Source organism: Mytilus edulis, unplaced genomic scaffold (genome assembly GCF_963676685.1).
Source record: "Mytilus edulis unplaced genomic scaffold, xbMytEdul2.2 SCAFFOLD_2217, whole genome shotgun sequence".
NCBI classification, from domain to species: Eukaryota; Metazoa; Mollusca; class Bivalvia; order Mytilida; family Mytilidae; genus Mytilus; species Mytilus edulis.
The window spans coordinates 1-16386 of NW_027267499.1; the positions used below are offsets into that span (position 1 = coordinate 1).

The 16386-nt window shown below is 37.5% G+C and overlaps 30 non-coding genes across 30 annotated transcripts; 15 read left to right on the plus strand and 15 right to left on the minus strand.

The window, feature by feature from the left end:
- Nucleotides 1-435: 435 nt before the first annotated feature.
- Nucleotides 436-517, minus strand: Trnas-aga (transfer RNA serine (anticodon AGA)). The gene has a single exon. It is a non-coding gene; the product is annotated as a tRNA-Ser (tRNA).
- Nucleotides 518-909: 392 nt separating this feature from the next.
- On the plus strand, nt 910-981 carry Trnaw-cca (transfer RNA tryptophan (anticodon CCA)). Its single transcript has one exon. It is a non-coding gene; the product is annotated as a tRNA-Trp (tRNA).
- Nucleotides 982-1531: 550 nt separating this feature from the next.
- Trnas-aga (transfer RNA serine (anticodon AGA)) lies at nt 1532-1613 on the minus strand. Its single transcript has one exon. It is a non-coding gene; the product is annotated as a tRNA-Ser (tRNA).
- Nucleotides 1614-2004: 391 nt separating this feature from the next.
- Nucleotides 2005-2077, plus strand: Trnaw-cca (transfer RNA tryptophan (anticodon CCA)). The gene has a single exon. It is a non-coding gene; the product is annotated as a tRNA-Trp (tRNA).
- A 550-nt stretch (nt 2078-2627) lies between these two features.
- Trnas-aga (transfer RNA serine (anticodon AGA)) lies at nt 2628-2709 on the minus strand. The gene has a single exon. It is a non-coding gene; the product is annotated as a tRNA-Ser (tRNA).
- Nucleotides 2710-3101: 392 nt separating this feature from the next.
- Trnaw-cca (transfer RNA tryptophan (anticodon CCA)) lies at nt 3102-3173 on the plus strand. The gene has a single exon. It is a non-coding gene; the product is annotated as a tRNA-Trp (tRNA).
- A 549-nt stretch (nt 3174-3722) lies between these two features.
- On the minus strand, nt 3723-3804 carry Trnas-aga (transfer RNA serine (anticodon AGA)). The gene has a single exon. It is a non-coding gene; the product is annotated as a tRNA-Ser (tRNA).
- Nucleotides 3805-4196: 392 nt separating this feature from the next.
- Trnaw-cca (transfer RNA tryptophan (anticodon CCA)) lies at nt 4197-4268 on the plus strand. Its single transcript has one exon. It is a non-coding gene; the product is annotated as a tRNA-Trp (tRNA).
- A 550-nt stretch (nt 4269-4818) lies between these two features.
- Nucleotides 4819-4900, minus strand: Trnas-aga (transfer RNA serine (anticodon AGA)). The gene has a single exon. It is a non-coding gene; the product is annotated as a tRNA-Ser (tRNA).
- Nucleotides 4901-5291: 391 nt separating this feature from the next.
- Nucleotides 5292-5363, plus strand: Trnaw-cca (transfer RNA tryptophan (anticodon CCA)). The gene has a single exon. It is a non-coding gene; the product is annotated as a tRNA-Trp (tRNA).
- A 550-nt stretch (nt 5364-5913) lies between these two features.
- Trnas-aga (transfer RNA serine (anticodon AGA)) lies at nt 5914-5995 on the minus strand. Its single transcript has one exon. It is a non-coding gene; the product is annotated as a tRNA-Ser (tRNA).
- A 393-nt stretch (nt 5996-6388) lies between these two features.
- Nucleotides 6389-6460, plus strand: Trnaw-cca (transfer RNA tryptophan (anticodon CCA)). The gene has a single exon. It is a non-coding gene; the product is annotated as a tRNA-Trp (tRNA).
- A 550-nt stretch (nt 6461-7010) lies between these two features.
- Trnas-aga (transfer RNA serine (anticodon AGA)) lies at nt 7011-7092 on the minus strand. The gene has a single exon. It is a non-coding gene; the product is annotated as a tRNA-Ser (tRNA).
- Nucleotides 7093-7481: 389 nt separating this feature from the next.
- Trnaw-cca (transfer RNA tryptophan (anticodon CCA)) lies at nt 7482-7553 on the plus strand. The gene has a single exon. It is a non-coding gene; the product is annotated as a tRNA-Trp (tRNA).
- A 550-nt stretch (nt 7554-8103) lies between these two features.
- Trnas-aga (transfer RNA serine (anticodon AGA)) lies at nt 8104-8185 on the minus strand. The gene has a single exon. It is a non-coding gene; the product is annotated as a tRNA-Ser (tRNA).
- A 392-nt stretch (nt 8186-8577) lies between these two features.
- On the plus strand, nt 8578-8649 carry Trnaw-cca (transfer RNA tryptophan (anticodon CCA)). The gene has a single exon. It is a non-coding gene; the product is annotated as a tRNA-Trp (tRNA).
- Nucleotides 8650-9200: 551 nt separating this feature from the next.
- Nucleotides 9201-9282, minus strand: Trnas-aga (transfer RNA serine (anticodon AGA)). The gene has a single exon. It is a non-coding gene; the product is annotated as a tRNA-Ser (tRNA).
- A 392-nt stretch (nt 9283-9674) lies between these two features.
- Nucleotides 9675-9746, plus strand: Trnaw-cca (transfer RNA tryptophan (anticodon CCA)). Its single transcript has one exon. It is a non-coding gene; the product is annotated as a tRNA-Trp (tRNA).
- A 549-nt stretch (nt 9747-10295) lies between these two features.
- On the minus strand, nt 10296-10377 carry Trnas-aga (transfer RNA serine (anticodon AGA)). The gene has a single exon. It is a non-coding gene; the product is annotated as a tRNA-Ser (tRNA).
- Nucleotides 10378-10770: 393 nt separating this feature from the next.
- On the plus strand, nt 10771-10842 carry Trnaw-cca (transfer RNA tryptophan (anticodon CCA)). The gene has a single exon. It is a non-coding gene; the product is annotated as a tRNA-Trp (tRNA).
- A 550-nt stretch (nt 10843-11392) lies between these two features.
- On the minus strand, nt 11393-11474 carry Trnas-aga (transfer RNA serine (anticodon AGA)). The gene has a single exon. It is a non-coding gene; the product is annotated as a tRNA-Ser (tRNA).
- Nucleotides 11475-11867: 393 nt separating this feature from the next.
- Trnaw-cca (transfer RNA tryptophan (anticodon CCA)) lies at nt 11868-11939 on the plus strand. Its single transcript has one exon. It is a non-coding gene; the product is annotated as a tRNA-Trp (tRNA).
- A 550-nt stretch (nt 11940-12489) lies between these two features.
- Nucleotides 12490-12571, minus strand: Trnas-aga (transfer RNA serine (anticodon AGA)). Its single transcript has one exon. It is a non-coding gene; the product is annotated as a tRNA-Ser (tRNA).
- A 405-nt stretch (nt 12572-12976) lies between these two features.
- On the plus strand, nt 12977-13048 carry Trnaw-cca (transfer RNA tryptophan (anticodon CCA)). The gene has a single exon. It is a non-coding gene; the product is annotated as a tRNA-Trp (tRNA).
- Nucleotides 13049-13598: 550 nt separating this feature from the next.
- Nucleotides 13599-13680, minus strand: Trnas-aga (transfer RNA serine (anticodon AGA)). Its single transcript has one exon. It is a non-coding gene; the product is annotated as a tRNA-Ser (tRNA).
- A 392-nt stretch (nt 13681-14072) lies between these two features.
- On the plus strand, nt 14073-14144 carry Trnaw-cca (transfer RNA tryptophan (anticodon CCA)). The gene has a single exon. It is a non-coding gene; the product is annotated as a tRNA-Trp (tRNA).
- Nucleotides 14145-14694: 550 nt separating this feature from the next.
- Trnas-aga (transfer RNA serine (anticodon AGA)) lies at nt 14695-14776 on the minus strand. The gene has a single exon. It is a non-coding gene; the product is annotated as a tRNA-Ser (tRNA).
- A 392-nt stretch (nt 14777-15168) lies between these two features.
- On the plus strand, nt 15169-15240 carry Trnaw-cca (transfer RNA tryptophan (anticodon CCA)). Its single transcript has one exon. It is a non-coding gene; the product is annotated as a tRNA-Trp (tRNA).
- Nucleotides 15241-15790: 550 nt separating this feature from the next.
- Trnas-aga (transfer RNA serine (anticodon AGA)) lies at nt 15791-15872 on the minus strand. The gene has a single exon. It is a non-coding gene; the product is annotated as a tRNA-Ser (tRNA).
- Nucleotides 15873-16264: 392 nt separating this feature from the next.
- On the plus strand, nt 16265-16336 carry Trnaw-cca (transfer RNA tryptophan (anticodon CCA)). Its single transcript has one exon. It is a non-coding gene; the product is annotated as a tRNA-Trp (tRNA).
- Nucleotides 16337-16386: the final 50 nt, after the last annotated feature.

Sequence of the window (16386 nt, forward strand, 5' to 3'; positions counted from 1 at the left end):
GCCTGTTTCTCGTTCAAGTTACATGTCAGTGAAACACAAAGATTCTCACATACGTTATTCTTAATTTGTATCTAACAGTTTTCCTTCAATAACAATTTAATTTCAGACGGAAGATATGAAAGCTAACGATTTTTATCAAAATCAAAGTATTTACTGGCAAATCACCGTTTATCTCCCCGAAATTGTTAGGATTGATACTGAGAGTGTGTGCCTTTTTCTTCCTCTATGCATGATACCTTAACGATCTTCCTCAGTCAACAGTTGAGCTGAATGAACTCTGTCATATTAACATCTGAATTCATTCAAAATGGTCGTTTTCAGGACAGAATCAATCTGTGGTTAACTTATCGATAACTTTGATTCCTACTTGTCTTTGAGCGCGTTGAGTGAGCAGTGTGTGTGATTCATTACAAAAAGTGGATATCAAAAAGTCTGCGTCGTCGACAGGATTCGAACCTGTGCGGGGAGACCCCAATAGATTTCTAGTCTATCGCCTTAACCACTCGGCCACGACGACTTGATACATTCGTCCAAAATTAACTCCTTTATACTTAATACCAGATGCGACAACAACCTGTCGTAAGTGCCACATCGTCAGTCGGAAGTCTTAAATTTCCATTAGCAAGTCTGAATTAGGAAACTTAGCCTTTGTTAAATTATAGTAACTAGAGTTAAATTCGGCAAACAATTTTGGATTGTAGCCGCAGGCGATATTTTCAATATTCAAGTTTGTCTTGAACATTTTGTCTATAAATTATCATGATTGATTCGTGTTGAATCGTATATTTTTCAAAAAGTAAGGAAAACACGATTTTATTTTTTTTACAGCCAAAGGGAGGGGTACAGGTTTAGCAGGATCGATAATAACCTGAGCGTTATAGACTAAAAATTCCATTAGGTTGGAAGAAGGACTCCGTGGCGCAACGGTAGCGCGTCTGACTCCAGATCAGAAGGTTGCGTGTTCGAATCACGTCGGGGTCATATGTATTTTTGATGCAATTTTCTAGAAATATTGAAAAGGTCTCACATTCAACGTTTGAGTCAATTGAAAGAAACTGATTGAAAACTGTGTGAGTGAAAGAGATACTTACTTGATGCCTGTTTCTCGTTCAAGTTACATGTCAGTGAAACACAAAGATTCTCACATACGTTATTCTTAATTTGTATCTAACAGTTTTCCTTCAATAACAATTTAATTTCAGACGGAAGATATGAAAGCTAACGATTTTTATCAAAATCAAAGTATTTACTGGCAAATCACCGTTTATCTCCCCGAAATTGTTAGGATTGATACTGAGAGTGTGTGCCTTTTTCTTCCTCTATGCATGATACCTTAACGATCTTCCTCAGTCAACAGTTGAGCTGAATGAACTCTGTCATATTAACATCTGAATTCATTCAAAATGGTCGTTTTCAGGACAGAATCAATCTGTGGTTAACTTATCGATAACTTTGATTCCTACTTGTCTTTGAGCGCGTTGAGTGAGCAGTGTGTGTGATTCATTACAAAAAGTGGATATCAAAAAGTCTGCGTCGTCGACAGGATTCGAACCTGTGCGGGGAGACCCCAATTGATTTCTAGTCTATCGCCTTAACCACTCGGCCACGACGACTTGATACATTCGTCCAAAATTAACTCCTTTATACTTAATACCAGATGCGACAACAACCTGTCGTAAGTGCCACATCGTCAGTCGGAAGTCTTAAATTTCCATTAGCAAGTCTGAATTAGGAAACTTAGCCTTTGTTAAATTATAGTAACTAGAGTTAAATTCGGCAAACAATTTTGGATTGTAGCCGCAGGCGATATTTTCATATTCAAGTTTGTCTTGAACATTTTGTCTATAAATTATCATGATTGATTCGTGTTGAATCGTATATTTTTCAAAAAGTAAGGAAAACACGATTTTATTTTTTTTACAGCCAAAGGGAGGGGTACAGGTTTAGCAGGATCGATAATAACCTGAGCGTTATAGACTAAAAATTCCATTAGGTTGGAAGAAGGACTCCGTGGCGCAACGGGTAGCGCGTCTGACTCCAGATCAGAAGGTTGCGTGTTCGAATCACGTCGGGGTCATATGTATTTTTGATGCAATTTTCTAGAAATATTGAAAAGGTCTCACATTCAACGTTTGAGTCAATTGAAAGAAACTGATTGAAAACTGTGTGAGTGAAAGAGATACCTACTTGATGCCTGTTTCTCGTTCAAGTTACATGTCAGTGAAACACAAAGATTCTCACATACGTTATTCTTAATTTGTATCTAACAGTTTTCCTTCAATAACAATTTAATTTCAGACGGAAGATATGAAAGCTAACGATTTTTATCAAAATCAAAGTATTTACTGGCAAATCACCGTTTATCTCCCCGAAATTGTTAGGATTGATACTGAGAGTGTGTGCCTTTTTCTTCCTCTATGCATGATACCTTAACGATCTTCCTCAGTCAACAGTTGAGCTGAATGAACTCTGTCATATTAACATCTGAATTCATTCAAAATGGTCGTTTTCAGGACAGAATCAATCTGTGGTTAACTTATCGATAACTTTGATTCCTACTTGTCTTTGAGCGCGTTGAGTGAGCAGTGTGTGTGATTCATTACAAAAAGTGGATATCAAAAAGTCTGCGTCGTCGACAGGATTCGAACCTGTGCGGGGAGACCCCAATAGATTTCTAGTCTATCGCCTTAACCACTCGGCCACGACGACTTGATACATTCGTCCAAAATTAACTCCTTTATACTTAATACCAGATGCGACAACAACCTGTCGTAAGTGCCACATCGTCAGTCGGAAGTCTTAAATTTCCATTAGCAAGTCTGAATTAGGAAACTTAGCCTTTGTTAAATTATAGTAACTAGAGTTAAATTCGGCAAACAATTTTGGATTGTAGCCGCAGGCGATATTTTCAATATTCAAGTTTGTCTTGAACATTTTGTCTATAAATTATCATGATTGATTCGTGTTGAATCGTATATTTTTCAAAAAGTAAGGAAAACACGATTTTATTTTTTTTACAGCCAAAGGGAGGGGTACAGGTTTAGCAGGATCGATAATAACCTGAGCGTTATAGACTAAAAATTCCATTAGGTTGGAAGAAGGACTCCGTGGCGCAACGGTAGCGCGTCTGACTCCAGATCAGAAGGTTGCGTGTTCGAATCACGTCGGGGTCATATGTATTTTTGATGCAATTTTCTAGAAATATTGAAAAGGTCTCACATTCAACGTTTGAGTCAATTGAAAGAAACTGATTGAAAACTGTGTGAGTGAAAGAGATACCTACTTGATGCCTGTTTCTCGTTCAAGTTACATGTCAGTGAAACACAAAGATTCTCACATACGTTATTCTTAATTTGTATCTAACAGTTTTCCTTCAATAACAATTTAATTTCAGACGGAAGATATGAAAGCTAACGATTTTTATCAAAATCAAAGTATTTACTGGCAAATCACCGTTTATCTCCCGAAATTGTTAGGATTGATACTGAGAGTGTGTGCCTTTTTCTTCCTCTATGCATGATACCTTAACGATCTTCCTCAGTCAACAGTTGAGCTGAATGAACTCTGTCATATTAACATCTGAATTCATTCAAAATGGTCGTTTTCAGGACAGAATCAATCTGTGGTTAACTTATCGATAACTTTGATTCCTACTTGTCTTTGAGCGCGTTGAGTGAGCAGTGTGTGTGATTCATTACAAAAAGTGGATATCAAAAAGTCTGCGTCGTCGACAGGATTCGAACCTGTGCGGGGAGACCCCAATAGATTTCTAGTCTATCGCCTTAACCACTCGGCCACGACGACTTGATACATTCGTCCAAAATTAACTCCTTTATACTTAATACCAGATGCGACAACAACCTGTCGTAAGTGCCACATCGTCAGTCGGAAGTCTTAAATTTCCATTAGCAAGTCTGAATTAGGAAACTTAGCCTTTGTTAAATTATAGTAACTAGAGTTAAATTCGGCAAACAATTTTGGATTGTAGCCGCAGGCGATATTTTCAATATTCAAGTTTGTCTTGAACATTTTGTCTATAAATTATCATGATTGATTCGTGTTGAATCGTATATTTTTCAAAAAGTAAGGAAAACACGATTTTATTTTTTTTACAGCCAAAGGGAGGGGTACAGGTTTAGCAGGATCGATAATAACCTGAGCGTTATAGACTAAAAATTCCATTAGGTTGGAAGAAGGACTCCGTGGCGCAACGGTAGCGCGTCTGACTCCAGATCAGAAGGTTGCGTGTTCGAATCACGTCGGGGTCATATGTATTTTTGATGCAATTTTCTAGAAATATTGAAAAGGTCTCACATTCAACGTTTGAGTCAATTGAAAGAAACTGATTGAAAACTGTGTGAGTGAAAGAGATACCTACTTGATGCCTGTTTCTCGTTCAAGTTACATGTCAGTGAAACACAAAGATTCTCACATACGTTATTCTTAATTTGTATCTAACAGTTTTCCTTCAATAACAATTTAATTTCAGACGGAAGATATGAAAGCTAACGATTTTTATCAAAATCAAAGTATTTACTGGCAAATCACCGTTTATCTCCCCGAAATTGTTAGGATTGATACTGAGAGTGTGTGCCTTTTTCTTCCTCTATGCATGATACCTTAACGATCTTCCTCAGTCAACAGTTGAGCTGAATGAACTCTGTCATATTAACATCTGAATTCATTCAAAATGGTCGTTTTCAGGACAGAATCAATCTGTGGTTAACTTATCGATAACTTTGATTCCTACTTGTCTTTGAGCGCGTTGAGTGAGCAGTGTGTGTGATTCATTACAAAAAGTGGATATCAAAAAGTCTGCGTCGTCGACAGGATTCGAACCTGTGCGGGGAGACCCCAATAGATTTCTAGTCTATCGCCTTAACCACTCGGCCACGACGACTTGATACATTCGTCCAAAATTAACTCCTTTATACTTAATACCAGATGCGACAACAACCTGTCGTAAGTGCCACATCGTCAGTCGGAAGTCTTAAATTTCCATTAGCAAGTCTGAATTAGGAAACTTAGCCTTTGTTAAATTATAGTAACTAGAGTTAAATTCGGCAAACAATTTTGGATTGTAGCCGCAGGCGATATTTTCAATATTCAAGTTTGTCTTGAACATTTTGTCTATAAATTATCATGATTGATTCGTGTTGAATCGTATATTTTTCAAAAAGTAAGGAAAACACGATTTTATTTTTTTTACAGCCAAAGGGAGGGGTACAGGTTTAGCAGGATCGATAATAACCTGAGCGTTATAGACTAAAATTCCATTAGGTTGGAAGAAGGACTCCGTGGCGCAACGGTAGCGCGTCTGACTCCAGATCAGAAGGTTGCGTGTTCGAATCACGTCGGGGTCATATGTATTTTTGATGCAATTTTCTAGAAATATTGAAAAGGTCTCACATTCAACGTTTGAGTCAATTGAAAGAAACTGATTGAAAACTGTGTGAGTGAAAGAGATACCTACTTGATGCCTGTTTCTCGTTCAAGTTACATGTCAGTGAAACACAAAGATTCTCACATACGTTATTCTTAATTTGTATCTAACAGTTTTCCTTCAATAACAATTTAATTTCAGACGGAAGATATGAAAGCTAACGATTTTTATCAAAATCAAAGTATTTACTGGCAAATCACCGTTTATCTCCCCGAAATTGTTAGGATTGATACTGAGAGTGTGTGCCTTTTTCTTCCTCTATGCATGATACCTTAACGATCTTCCTCAGTCAACAGTTGAGCTGAATGAACTCTGTCATATTAACATCTGAATTCATTCAAAATGGTCGTTTTCAGGACAGAATCAATCTGTGGTTAACTTATCGATAACTTTGATTCCTACTTGTCTTTGAGCGCGTTGAGTGAGCAGTGTGTGTGATTCATTACAAAAAGTGGATATCAAAAAGTCTGCGTCGTCGACAGGATTCGAACCTGTGCGGGGAGACCCCAATAGATTTCTAGTCTATCGCCTTAACCACTCGGCCACGACGACTTGATACATTCGTCCAAAATTAACTCCTTTATACTTAATACCAGATGCGACAACAACCTGTCGTAAGTGCCACATCGTCAGTCGGAAGTCTTAAATTTCCATTAGCAAGTCTGAATTAGGAAACTTAGCCTTTGTTAAATTATAGTAACTAGAGTTAAATTCGGCAAACAATTTTGGATTGTAGCCGCAGGCGATATTTTCAATATTCAAGTTTGTCTTGAACATTTTGTCTATAAATTATCATGATTGATTCGTGTTGAATCGTATATTTTTCAAAAAGTAAGGAAAACACGATTTTATTTTTTTTTACAGCCAAAGGGAGGGGTACAGGTTTAGCAGGATCGATAATAACCTGAGCGTTATAGACTAAAAATTCCATTAGGTTGGAAGAAGGACTCCGTGGCGCAACGGTAGCGCGTCTGACTCCAGATCAGAAGGTTGCGTGTTCGAATCACGTCGGGGTCATATGTATTTTTGATGCAATTTTCTAGAAATATTGAAAAGGTCTCACATTCAACGTTTGAGTCAATTGAAAGAAACTGATTGAAAACTGTGTGAGTGAAAGAGATACCTACTTGATGCCTGTTTCTCGTTCAAGTTACATGTCAGTGAAACACAAAGATTCTCACATACGTTATTCTTAATTTGTATCTAACAGTTTTCCTTCAATAACAATTTAATTTCAGACGGAAGATATGAAAGCTAACGATTTTTATCAAAATCAAAGTATTTACTGGCAAATCACCGTTTATCTCCCCGAAATTGTTAGGATTGATACTGAGAGTGTGTGCCTTTTTCTTCCTCTATGCATGATACCTTAACGATCTTCCTCAGTCAACAGTTGAGCTGAATGAACTCTGTCATATTAACATCTGAATTCATTCAAAATGGTCGTTTTCAGGACAGAATCAATCTGTGGTTAACTTATCGATAACTTTGATTCCTACTTGTCTTTGAGCGCGTTGAGTGAGCAGTGTGTGTGATTCATTACAAAAAGTGGATATCAAAAAGTCTGCGTCGTCGACAGGATTCGAACCTGTGCGGGGAGACCCCAATAGATTTCTAGTCTATCGCCTTAACCACTCGGCCACGACGACTTGATACATTCGTCCAAAATTAACTCCTTTATTGATGCCAGATGCGACAACAACCTGTCGTAAGTGCCACATCGTCAGTCGGAAGTCTTAAATTTCCATTAGCAAGTCTGAATTAGGAAACTTAGCCTTTGTTAAATTATAGTAACTAGAGTTAAATTCGGCAAACAATTTTGGATTGTAGCCGCAGGCGATATTTTCAATATTCAAGTTTGTCTTGAACATTTTGTCTATAAATTATCATGATTGATTCGTGTTGAATCGTATATTTTTCAAAAAGTAAGGAAAACACGATTTTATTTTTTTTACAGCCAAAGGGAGGGGTACAGGTTTAGCAGGATCGATAATAACCTGAGCGTTATAGACTAAAAATTCCATTAGGTTGGAAGAAGGACTCCGTGGCGCAACGGTAGCGCGTCTGACTCCAGATCAGAAGGTTGCGTGTTCGAATCACGTCGGGGTCATATGTATTTTTGATGCAATTTTCTAGAAATATTGAAAAGGTCTCACATTCAACGTTTGAGTCAATTGAAAGAAACTGATTGAAAACTGTGTGAGTGAAAGAGATACCTACTTGATGCCTGTTTCTCGTTCAAGTTACATGTCAGTGAAACACAAAGATTCTCACATACGTTATTCTTAATTTGTATCTAACAGTTTTCCTTCAATAACAATTTAATTTCAGACGGAAGATATGAAAGCTAACGATTTTTATCAAAATCAAAGTATTTACTGGCAAATCACCGTTTATCTCCCCGAAATTGTTAGGATTGATACTGAGAGTGTGTGCCTTTTTCTTCCTCTATGCATGATACCTTAACGATCTTCCTCAGTCAACAGTTGAGCTGAATGAACTCTGTCATATTAACATCTGAATTCATTCAAAATGGTCGTTTTCAGGACAGAATCAATCTGTGGTTAACTTATCGATAACTTTGATTCCTACTTGTCTTTGAGCGCGTTGAGTGAGCAGTGTGTGTGATTCATTACAAAAAGTGGATATCAAAAAGTCTGCGTCGTCGACAGGATTCGAACCTGTGCGGGGAGACCCCAATAGATTTCTAGTCTATCGCCTTAACCACTCGGCCACGACGACTTGATACATTCGTCCAAAATTAACTCCTTTATACTTAATACCAGATGCGACAACAACCTGTCGTAAGTGCCACATCGTCAGTCGGAAGTCTTAAATTTCCATTAGCAAGTCTGAATTAGGAAACTTAGCCTTTGTTAAATTATAGTAACTAGAGTTAAATTCGGCAAACAATTTTGGATTGTAGCCGCAGGCGATATTTTCAATATTCAAGTTTGTCTTGAACATTTTGTCTATAAATTATCATGATTGATTCGTGTTGAATCGTATATTTTTCAAAAAGTAAGGAAAACACGATTTTATTTTTTTTACAGCCAAAGGGAGGGGTACAGGTTTAGCAGGATCGATAATAACCTGAGCGTTATAGACTAAAAATTCCATTAGGTTGGAAGAAGGACTCCGTGGCGCAACGGTAGCGCGTCTGACTCCAGATCAGAAGGTTGCGTGTTCGAATCACGTCGGGGTCATATGTATTTTTGATGCAATTTTCTAGAAATATTGAAAAGGTCTCACATTCAACGTTTGAGTCAATTGAAAGAAACTGATTGAAAACTGTGTGAGTGAAAGAGATACCTACTTGATGCCTGTTTCTCGTTCAAGTTACATGTCAGTGAAACACAAAGATTCTCACATACGTTATTCTTAATTTGTATCTAACAGTTTTCCTTCAATAACAATTTAATTTCAGACGGAAGATATGAAAGCTAACGATTTTTATCAAAATCAAAGTATTTACTGGCAAATCACCGTTTATCTCCCCGAAATTGTTAGGATTGATACTGAGAGTGTGTGCCTTTTTCTTCCTCTATGCATGATACCTTAACGATCTTCCTCAGTCAACAGTTGAGCTGAATGAACTCTGTCATATTAACATCTGAATTCATTCAAAATGGTCGTTTTCAGGACAGAATCAATCTGTGGTTAACTTATCGATAACTTTGATTCCTACTTGTCTTTGAGCGCGTTGAGTGAGCAGTGTGTGTGATTCATTACAAAAAAGTGGATATCAAAAAGTCTGCGTCGTCGACAGGATTCGAACCTGTGCGGGGAGACCCCAATAGATTTCTAGTCTATCGCCTTAACCACTCGGCCACGACGACTTGATACATTCGTCCAAAATTAACTCCTTTATACTTAATACCAGATGCGACAACAACCTGTCGTAAGTGCCACATCGTCAGTCGGAAGTCTTAAATTTCCATTAGCAAGTCTGAATTAGGAAACTTAGCCTTTGTTAAATTATAGTAACTAGAGTTAAATTCGGCAAACAATTTTGGATTGTAGCCGCAGGCGATATTTTCAATATTCAAGTTTGTCTTGAACATTTTGTCTATAAATTATCATGATTGATTCGTGTTGAATCGTATATTTTTCAAAAAGTAAGGAAAACACGATTTTATTTTTTTTACAGCCAAAGGGAGGGGTACAGGTTTAGCAGGATCGATAATAACCTGAGCGTTATAGACTAAAAATTCCATTAGGTTGGAAGAAGGACTCCGTGGCGCAACGGTAGCGCGTCTGACTCCAGATCAGAAGGTTGCGTGTTCGAATCACGTCGGGGTCATATGTATTTTTGATGCAATTTTCTAGAAATATTGAAAAGGTCTCACATTCAACGTTTGAGTCAATGAAAGAAACTGATTGAAAACTGTGTGAGTGAAAGAGATACCTACTTGATGCCTGTTTCTCGTTCAAGTTACATGTCAGTGAAACACAAAGATTCTCACATACGTTATTCTTAATTTGTATCTAACAGTTTTCCTTCAATAACAATTTAATTTCAGACGGAAGATATGAAAGCTAACGATTTTTATCAAAATCAAAGTATTTACTGGCAAATCACCGTTTATCTCCCCGAAATTGTTAGGATTGATACTGAGAGTGTGTGCCTTTTTCTTCCTCTATGCATGATACCTTAACGATCTTCCTCAGTCAACAGTTGAGCTGAATGAACTCTGTCATATTAACATCTGAATTCATTCAAAATGGTCGTTTTCAGGACAGAATCAATCTGTGGTTAACTTATCGATAACTTTGATTCCTACTTGTCTTTGAGCGCGTTGAGTGAGCAGTGTGTGTGATTCATTACAAAAAGTGGATATCAAAAAGTCTGCGTCGTCGACAGGATTCGAACCTGTGCGGGGAGACCCCAATAGATTTCTAGTCTATCGCCTTAACCACTCGGCCACGACGACTTGATACATTCGTCCAAAATTAACTCCTTTATACTTAATACCAGATGCGACAACAACCTGTCGTAAGTGCCACATCGTCAGTCGGAAGTCTTAAATTTCCATTAGCAAGTCTGAATTAGGAAACTTAGCCTTTGTTAAATTATAGTAACTAGAGTTAAATTCGGCAAACAATTTTGGATTGTAGCCGCAGGCGATATTTTCAATATTCAAGTTTGTCTTGAACATTTTGTCTATAAATTATCATGATTGATTCGTGTTGAATCGTATATTTTTCAAAAAGTAAGGAAAACACGATTTTATTTTTTTTACAGCCAAAGGGAGGGGTACAGTGTTTAGCAGGATCGATAATAACCTGAGCGTTATAGACTAAAAATTCCATTAGGTTGGAAGAAGGACTCCGTGGCGCAACGGTAGCGCGTCTGACTCCAGATCAGAAGGTTGCGTGTTCGAATCACGTCGGGGTCATATGTATTTTTGATGCAATTTTCTAGAAATATTGAAAAGGTCTCACATTCAACGTTTGAGTCAATTGAAAGAAACTGATTGAAAACTGTGTGAGTGAAAGAGATACCTACTTGATGCCTGTTTCTCGTTCAAGTTACATGTCAGTGAAACACAAAGATTCTCACATACGTTATTCTTAATTTGTATCTAACAGTTTTCCTTCAATAACAATTTAATTTCAGACGGAAGATATGAAAGCTAACGATTTTTATCAAAATCAAAGTATTTACTGGCAAATCACCGTTTATCTCCCCGAAATTGTTAGGATTGATACTGAGAGTGTGTGCCTTTTTCTTCCTCTATGCATGATACCTTAACGATCTTCCTCAGTCAACAGTTGAGCTGAATGAACTCTGTCATATTAACATCTGAATTCATTCAAAATGGTCGTTTTCAGGACAGAATCAATCTGTGGTTAACTTATCGATAACTTTGATTCCTACTTGTCTTTGAGCGCGTTGAGTGAGCAGTGTGTGTGATTCATTACAAAAAGTGGATATCAAAAAGTCTGCGTCGTCGACAGGATTCGAACCTGTGCGGGGAGACCCCAATAGATTTCTAGTCTATCGCCTTAACCACTCGGCCACGACGACTTGATACATTCGTCCAAAATTAACTCCTTTATACTTAATACCAGATTGCGACAACAACCTGTCGTAAGTGCCACATCGTCAGTCGGAAGTCTTAAATTTCCATTAGCAAGTCTGAATTAGGAAACTTAGCCTTTGTTAAATTATAGTAACTAGAGTTAAATTCGGCAAACAATTTTGGATTGTAGCCGCAGGCGATATTTTCAATATTCAAGTTTGTCTTGAACATTTTGTCTATAAATTATCATGATTGATTCGTGTTGAATCGTATATTTTTCAAAAAGTAAGGAAAACACGATTTTATTTTTTTTACAGCCAAAGGGAGGGGTACAGGTTTAGCAGGATCGATAATAACCTGAGCGTTATAGACTAAAAATTCCATTAGGTTGGAAGAAGGACTCCGTGGCGCAACGGTAGCGCGTCTGACTCCAGATCAGAAGGTTGCGTGTTCGAATCACGTCGGGGTCATATGTATTTTTGATGCAATTTTCTAGAAATATTGAAAAGGTCTCACATTCAACGTTTGAGTCAATTGAAAGAAACTGATTGAAAACTGTGTGAGTGAAAGAGATACCTACTTGATGCCTGTTTCTCGTTCAAGTTACATGTCAGTGAAACACAAAGATTCTCACATACGTTATTCTTAATTTGTATCTAACAGTTTTCCTTCAATAACAATTTAATTTCAGACGGAAGATATGAAAGCTAACGATTTTTATCAAAATCAAAGTATTTACTGGCAAATCACCGTTTATCTCCCCGAAATTGTTAGGATTGATACTGAGAGTGTGTGCCTTTTTCTTCCTCTATGCATGATACCTTAACGATCTTCCTCAGTCAACAGTTGAGCTGAATGAACTCTGTCATATTAACATCTGAATTCATTCAAAATGGTCGTTTTCAGGACAGAATCAATCTGTGGTTAACTTATCGATAACTTTGATTCCTACTTGTCTTTGAGCGCGTTGAGTGAGCAGTGTGTGTGATTCATTACAAAAAGTGGATATCAAAAAGTCTGCGTCGTCGACAGGATTCGAACCTGTGCGGGGAGACCCCAATAGATTTCTAGTCTATCGCCTTAACCACTCGGCCACGACGACTTGATACATTCGTCCAAAATTAACTCCTTTATACTTAATACCAGATGCGACAACAACCTGTCGTAAGTGCCACATCGTCAGTCGGAAGTCATCTGATAAGTTCTTAAATTTCCATTAGCAAGTCTGAATTAGGAAACTTAGCCTTTGTTAAATTATAGTAACTAGAGTTAAATTCGGCAAACAATTTTGGATTGTAGCCGCAGGCGATATTTTCAATATTCAAGTTTGTCTTGAACATTTTGTCTATAAATTATCATGATTGATTCGTGTTGAATCGTATATTTTTCAAAAAGTAAGGAAAACACGATTTTATTTTTTTTACAGCCAAAGGGAGGGGTACAGGTTTAGCAGGATCGATAATAACCTGAGCGTTATAGACTAAAACTTCCATTAGGTTGGAAGAAGGACTCCGTGGCGCAACGGTAGCGCGTCTGACTCCAGATCAGAAGGTTGCGTGTTCGAATCACGTCGGGGTCATATGTATTTTTGATGCAATTTTCTAGAAATATTGAAAAGGTCTCACATTCAACGTTTGAGTCAATTGAAAGAAACTGATTGAAAACTGTGTGAGTGAAAGAGATACCTACTTGATGCCTGTTTCTCGTTCAAGTTACATGTCAGTGAAACACAAAGATTCTCACATACGTTATTCTTAATTTGTATCTAACAGTTTTCCTTCAATAACAATTTAATTTCAGACGGAAGATATGAAAGCTAACGATTTTTATCAAAATCAAAGTATTTACTGGCAAATCACCGTTTATCTCCCCGAAATTGTTAGGATTGATACTGAGAGTGTGTGCCTTTTTCTTCCTCTATGCATGATACCTTAACGATCTTCCTCAGTCAACAGTTGAGCTGAATGAACTCTGTCATATTAACATCTGAATTCATTCAAAATGGTCGTTTTCAGGACAGAATCAATCTGTGGTTAACTTATCGATAACTTTGATTCCTACTTGTCTTTGAGCGCGTTGAGTGAGCAGTGTGTGTGATTCATTACAAAAAGTGGATATCAAAAAGTCTGCGTCGTCGACAGGATTCGAACCTGTGCGGGGAGACCCCAATAGATTTCTAGTCTATCGCCTTAACCACTCGGCCACGACGACTTGATACATTCGTCCAAAATTAACTCCTTTATACTTAATACCAGATGCGACAACAACCTGTCGTAAGTGCCACATCGTCAGTCGGAAGTCTTAAATTTCCATTAGCAAGTCTGAATTAGGAAACTTAGCCTTTGTTAAATTATAGTAACTAGAGTTAAATTCGGCAAACAATTTTGGATTGTAGCCGCAGGCGATATTTTCAATATTCAAGTTTGTCTTGAACATTTTGTCTATAAATTATCATGATTGATTCGTGTTGAATCGTATATTTTTCAAAAAGTAAGGAAAACACGATTTTATTTTTTTTACAGCCAAAGGGAGGGGTACAGGTTTAGCAGGATCGATAATAACCTGAGCGTTATAGACTAAAAATTCCATTAGGTTGGAAGAAGGACTCCGTGGCGCAACGGTAGCGCGTCTGACTCCAGATCAGAAGGTTGCGTGTTCGAATCACGTCGGGGTCATATGTATTTTTGATGCAATTTTCTAGAAATATTGAAAAGGTCTCACATTCAACGTTTGAGTCAATTGAAAGAAACTGATTGAAAACTGTGTGAGTGAAAGAGATACCTACTTGATGCCTGTTTCTCGTTCAAGTTACATGTCAGTGAAACACAAAGATTCTCACATACGTTATTCTTAATTTGTATCTAACAGTTTTCCTTCAATAACAATTTAATTTCAGACGGAAGATATGAAAGCTAACGATTTTTATCAAAATCAAAGTATTTACTGGCAAATCACCGTTTATCTCCCCGAAATTGTTAGGATTGATACTGAGAGTGTGTGCCTTTTTCTTCCTCTATGCATGATACCTTAACGATCTTCCTCAGTCAACAGTTGAGCTGAATGAACTCTGTCATATTAACATCTGAATTCATTCAAAATGGTCGTTTTCAGGACAGAATCAATCTGTGGTTAACTTATCGATAACTTTGATTCCTACTTGTCTTTGAGCGCGTTGAGTGAGCAGTGTGTGTGATTCATTACAAAAAGTGGATATCAAAAAGTCTGCGTCGTCGACAGGATTCGAACCTGTGCGGGGAGACCCCAATAGATTTCTAGTCTATCGCCTTAACCACTCGGCCACGACGACTTGATACATTCGTCCAAAATTAACTCCTTTATACTTAATACCAGATGCGACAACAACCTGTCGTAAGTGCCACATCGTCAGTCGGAAGTCTTAAATTTCCATTAGCAAGTCTGAATTAGGAAACTTAGCCTTTGTTAAATTATAGTAACTAGAGTTAAATTCGGCAAACAATTTTGGATTGTAGCCGCAGGCGATATTTTCAATATTCAAGTTTGTCTTGAACATTTTGTCTATAAATTATCATGATTGATTCGTGTTGAATCGTATATTTTTCAAAAAGTAAGGAAAACACGATTTTATTTTTTTTACAGCCAAAGGGAGGGGTACAGGTTTAGCAGGATCGATAATAACCTGAGCGTTATAGACTAAAAATTCCATTAGGTTGGAAGAAGGACTCCGTGGCGCAACGGTAGCGCGTCTGACTCCAGATCAGAAGGTTGCGTGTTCGAATCACGTCGGGGTCATATGTATTTTTGATGCAATTTTCTAGAAATATTGAAAAGGTCTCACATTCAACGTTTGAGTCAATTGAAAGAAACTGATTGAAAACTGTGTGAGTGAAAGAGATACCTACTTGATGCCTGTTTCTCGTTCAAGTTACATGTCAGTGAAACACAAAGATTCTCACATACGTTATTCTTAATTTGTATCTAACAGTTTTCCTTCAATAACAATTTAATTTCAGACGGAAGATATGAAAGCTAACGATTTTTATCAAAATCAAAGTATTTACTGGCAAATCACCGTTTATCTCCCGAAATTGTTAGGATTGATACTGAGAGTGTGTGCCTTTTTCTTCCTCTATGCATGATACCTTAACGATCTTCCTCAGTCAACAGTTGAGCTGAATGAACTCTGTCATATTAACATCTGAATTCATTCAAAATGGTCGTTTTCAGGGACAGAATCAATCTGTGGTTAACTTATCGATAACTTTGATTCCTACTTGTCTTTGAGCGCGTTGAGTGAGCAGTGTGTGTGATTCATTACAAAAAGTGGATATCAAAAAGTCTGCGTCGTCGACAGGATTCGAACCTGTGCGGGGAGACCCCAATAGATTTCTAGTCTATCGCCTTAACCACTCGGCCACGACGACTTGATACATTCGTCCAAAATTAACTCCTTTATACTTAATACCAGATGCGACAACAACCTGTCGTAAGTGCCACATCGTCAGTCGGAAGTCTTAAATTTCCATTAGCAAGTCTGAATTAGGAAACTTAGCCTTTGTTAAATTATAGTAACTAGAGTTAAATTCGGCAAACAATTTTGGATTGTAGCCGCAGGCGATATTTTCAATATTCAAGTTTGTCTTGAACATTTTGTCTATAAATTATCATGATTGATTCGTGTTGAATCGTATATTTTTCAAAAAGTAAGGAAAACACGATTTTATTTTTTTTACAGCCAAAGGGAGGGGTACAGGTTTAGCAGGATCGATAATAACCTGAGCGTTATAGACTAAAAATTCCATTAGGTTGGAAGAAGGACTCCGTGGCGCAACGGTAGCGCGTCTGACTCCAGATCAGAAGGTTGCGTGTTCGAATCACGTCGGGGTCATATGTATTTTTGATGCAATTTTCTAGAAATATTGAAAAGGTCTCACATTC